This window comes from Micropterus dolomieu, linkage group LG13 (assembly GCF_021292245.1).
Source record: "Micropterus dolomieu isolate WLL.071019.BEF.003 ecotype Adirondacks linkage group LG13, ASM2129224v1, whole genome shotgun sequence".
Classification (NCBI taxonomy): Eukaryota; Metazoa; Chordata; class Actinopteri; order Centrarchiformes; family Centrarchidae; genus Micropterus; species Micropterus dolomieu.
In genome coordinates this window covers 757,863-763,162 of record NC_060162.1, presented here as the reverse complement: position 1 = coordinate 763,162, position 5,300 = coordinate 757,863, and positions in this window count along the sequence as shown.

Here is a 5,300-nt window from a genome sequence, read left to right as displayed (position 1 = left end):
CTGACCATTAAGAGCTTTGTAGGTAAGAAGAATGATTTTAAATTCTATTCTGGATTTTACTGGAAGCCAATGCAAAGAAGCTAAAACAGGAGAAATGTAATCTCTTTTCCTGGTTCCTGTCAGAACACGTGCTGCAGCATTCTGGATCAGCTGAAGAGTCTTAATGGACTTTTTCGAGCAGCCTGATAATAATGAATTGCAGTAATCCAGTCTAGAAGTAACAAATGCATGGACTAGTTTTTCTGCATCATTTTTAGACAGGATGTTCCTGATTTTCGCAATATTACGTAGGTGAAAAAAGGCGGTCCTTGAAATTTGCTTAATGTGAGACTTAAACGACATGTCCTGATCAAAGATAACTCCAAGATTCCTCACAGTGGTGCTGGAGGCCAAGGCGATGCCATCAAGGGAAACTATATCTTTAGATAATGCGTCACGGAGGAGAAACAGCATCAGATCTTCTAGATACACTTGTGCAGTCAGGGATTTTGTGGCTATATCAGGTATATGATTAAACAATTATACCAAACATTTTCTAATGATCATACATTCAATATGTAGGTTGACACATATCATTAAATGAAAAAGCTGTGTAGATTTTTGCGATTCACATATTTAGAGAAATAACTTGTGAGTAATATGGGGGTGGAGGGAGACCGACTGATTGATTATCAGTCTACGTTTCACTAACTGCAAATCAGCAGGCTCTGGGATTACTTCTCTTTTAGTTTTTCTATATAGGCCAACTTATTTTATTACCTGTTTGCTGCTCCTGTAATATCTAAATTACCCCTTTGGAGATCAATAAATACTTATCTTATGATCTCTCCTCCCTCCCGTCACTTTACTGTTTACTGACTGAACCTTTAAACAGCAAAGAAATGAATAAAAGACATTAATGCTAAAGACCACAGTTCAAGTCTATAACTTGTTATATTGTGACAGTAAACCTACCTTCATATTCTGCTGGACAGTTCATTGCAGTTTGAAGTGAACCAGCTGTCTCTAACCCGTTCATGTGAAATCATGTGACAACCCTCTCTGCCGATAAAGATTGCTCTCTGCCCCTTCTTGCCAATCCAACGTCAGAGAGCTTCGTGAAGCCAACAGGTGAACAAAAGGTAAGAAAACTTTGAAAAGTACTTTTAAATGTCAAGATCAGGAGTTAACAGCAGATATACAGCACAAGCAAACGTGTATTTAACATTCAACAAATTTAACGAATAACTGGACATTCTACCATACCTTTGTAGTGTACAATATATGTGCATTTGACTCATAACAGTTCACTGTAGCAGCAGGGCAGAGGGTCAGTGACCTTCTACGGGGAGAGTAGTGATTGGTGGTTATGTAGGGACTGAACCCTTCTATAGAATTTGACCTCTAACCCCTTGTTTTGTTACCTCAGAATAGCACTGTACCCTTCTATGGATTTGACCTTTTACTTTGCAGACTCAGACCCTTCTCTGGTACCTAACAGATACTAAACATGTCCTATATAAGCTGTGTTCGATGTACAGAGAGACAGAGTGGTTATCGGGCTGGGTCTCTCTCCAAGCTGCTGCAGAGCTTGTAATTCATGCTGAATTCCTTGATGTAATAAACTTTTATGATCAAGAACAGTGTCAAGCGGATTTCTTCTCAACACATCATCGCAGCATTATTGTTCGGACACCACACCTTCATATATGATTTATCATTTCTTATGATAGAATAACATTAGAATTAAATTGTACATAATATTTAATAAATAATTATTTTCTTTAATTAAGTTTTCATTCAGAGTCCAATAATGCTGAAAGCCCGAGAGACACTAAACATTTTCCAGCTTAAATTCAGCAAATAGACATATTTCCTCAGTAAATGCAGCAGAATTTGTGAACAGTTTTAACTCAGAAAATATGGGGATGCATCTGTGGAAAGTGAAGCTGTTTCTGTTTAAAAATCAAATCTTTCACTTCATGTCATCAGAATCAGAAATCATGTGAGAATGCTACTGAGCCTGGCACAGAGTATCTACTGACAGCTGCTGATAACAGCAGCACAGCTGACAGGAGGTCACTGACTTGTTTTTCTTTCATCCAGAGAACCAATAAGCTGCTGCATCCTCAAGCTGCTGTCAAGCTGTTACCATGGCAATGTGAGTAATACTACGTTTCTATCCAACGAAGGTTAAAATGAAGGGCAACTGGACTTGGTTGAAGCTACTGGAAGACGTTTCGTCCCTCATCCAAAGGACTTCTTCAGTTCTGACTGACTGGCAGGGAAACTCAGCTATTTAACCTCAGTGGGCTCGTTATCCCGGGTCATCGATACCGCTGGTTCGTTAGTGTTCCTTGTTGCTGTGACGACAGTCGTTACAGTCGTTAAGACCACCTGTGGCCAAGACTGAACGACCATCGTTGGTATCTTCACCTGAGGCCAATAGGTTACGTTTGTTGAGTTTCCTGGGAAGTGATGAAAGGACAGCATTGTAAGTGGGGGATAAGTGGTGGCGTAGACCCCCTCCCCTGTTCAGTGATGGCTTCTCAACCCTGGTGTAGATGCTTCCTTGACACCTCTTTCAAACCATCCATCTTCTCTGTCTAAAATGTGCACCTGGTGGTCCTCAAACGAGTGTCCTCTGTCCTTCAGATGTAAGTAGACAGCAGAGTCTTGACCTGAGGAGTTGGCCCTTCTGTGTTGAGCCATGCGTTTGTGTAGTGGTTGTTTAGTCTCCCCAATATACAGGTCTGTGCATTACTCACTGTAATTGGACCGCATACACTAGATTGCTTTTACTTTTACTACGTTTCTACAACAACACAGAGGAAACGGGCTAAACTGCTGTCTCAGAAGGTGTTTAAAAGGACAGTGAGTTATCAAGTGCTGTTCCCACCAGAGTTCCCACTTGAGTTAGACACTCAGACACTTCAGACTCGACTTGTGACTCGAGGTGCGGGACTCGTGAATAATGTTTATTTTTTAGGAAACTTCTGCTGTTATTCCCTCCCTATAACTTTCCTACGTAACACGTATCTGCAGCCAAACGTGAGAAAGGACAACAAACACCGGCAGCTGCTCGCCCATTCATCCAAACTTTGGCTTTAAAACTTAATACAACAAGACCCAAACAAAGAAACTCTAAATGCAAATAGGTTAGTAACCTGTGGTGAGTAAACATGTTTAGCTCAGCACTGACCATCGAACGTTAGCTTGCTTCTTGCTTCAGCTACGACCTACAAGAGGTTAACTCCGACTGAAATTCATTATGAAAAGATGAACAAGCGTTTGTTTACTTGCCAAACTTGTGGTGGTCGATTAACGTAATCATTACGTCCCACTGGCTGCCATCACGTTAATTATTACCGTTGGCTAGAAAGAGGTTCCAGGTTTATTGTTGATCATGTAGCCTTACAGTTTTATTTAGTTATAATGTTACCTTACTAGTCATTGATTGCATTGCACATTACATGGTTGTGCTTTGTAAGGTAAAAACAGGTTACAGCTTTATTGTTGACCATGTAACTTTTATTTAGTTAAGTTTACACTGGGTTTGAGAGTCAACAGGGTTTGTTGACTTACAGTAGTTTGTAAGCTGTCATTAATTTTAGACGCATTGTACATTAGGCTACATGGTTGTGCTCTGTAAGTTAAAAACAGGTTACAGCTTTATTGTTGATTATGCAACGTCACAGCTTTATTTAGTTATAACTTACACTGGGTTTAAGAGTCTGGGGAGTGTGTTGACTTACAGTATTTAATAAGCCGTCAATGATTTCATTGCACATTACATGGTTGTGCTCTGTAAATGAAAAACAGGTTACACTTACAGTATTCCTTATAGCTATGCAGTTTTATTAGCAACCTGGATTGAACGCAGCAGGTGATACAACATTCATAATAACCACGAGAGACTTGAGACTTGACTTGGACTCCAGCTCAGACTTGTGAGCATCTCTGACTCCCAGCGGCTCGAATGATCTCTTCCTTTCTCAAAAGTTACCTTTAAAACTGCCCCCTAATGGCCAGTTTTGAAGGCACCATCGATGGTGACTTGATGCTGCCTATTACTCATAAACCAGCACGCCTGCTGCCACCGCCGCTGCTGCTCCCGCTGCGGCTGCTTACAAAAAATGGTACAAAAATACGTTTTTAAAGGTTTTCAGTAGTTTTATCGCTTTGATTTTTAAAAAACGAGCAAGAACTAAACATTGAACTATCATTTTAGCCCATGACTGTAACCAATCAAGATTGTTATGTTTAATTTTGGAGCCGTCTGTTAGCCATTTGGCTTTTCAATAGCTAGTTAGCTGATGCTAAGGCTAGCGTCAATTTGACAGCCAGAAGAGACGCAATGCGGCGTGCTGATGTCCCACGTTGCTGTAAGTGCTGCCCTAGAAAGCTGTTCGAAACCAATGTTACCAGAGACGCCTTCACATGAAAGCGATGCCTTCTGAGGCAACTGTCTGTTAGCGAGGCAGTGAGGCAAACTGTCCTCCGTTTCGAACACAGCCAGTGTTTCATTATCATTTACTCATTTGATGCTTTTATTCAAAGCGACTTACATTTGAGGAACAACAAAGAGATCTACGAGGAATAATAGATATAAGAGCAGCAAAAACTACTAGTGAGAGCTATTAGCACAAATGGCATCAAAATGAGAAATACCTAGGGGAGGAAGTAAGAATTAATGAATAGTGCAATCAATACAAAAGAATCGTAAGAAGATAGAAGAAGAAGAGCACAGGAAGTGCATGTTAGAGGTTAGAGGTGTTATAAGAGGAAGTGTTCTCGGAAAAGATGAGGGGTTTTTTTTGTTTGTTAGTATGATTTGTCTAAGTGAACGTTCATGTCACTGAGGACAAGTAACAGGACTGACTGCACCCAGCTGAAATTACCAAGACAAAAAGGTTGTTTTCAGTGGGTGGGGGACACACCCAGTTGTTTGAGAACGCTTAGCCGGCCTTCAGATTCTAGTAGAAAGGTGAGAAAAGTGCAAAGTGATAGCACATCAAGAGTAAGAAAAATAGAGTGAATTAAATTAAATTAAATTAAATTTTATTTATATAGCACCAATTCACAACAACAGTTATCTCACAGCGCTTTTCATAAAAGAGCAGGTCTAGACGTTACTCTATGATGTTATTTACAGAAGCCCAACAATTCCCACCAAGAGCAAGCACTAGGAGGCAGAAACCAGAACCATGGCTCAGGGTGGGCGGCCATCTGCCTCGACCGGTTGGGGTGAGGAGAGAGAGTGGGGGAGAGACAGAGAGAGAGAGAGAGGGCAAGAGAGAAAGAGAGAGGGATGGAAGGAG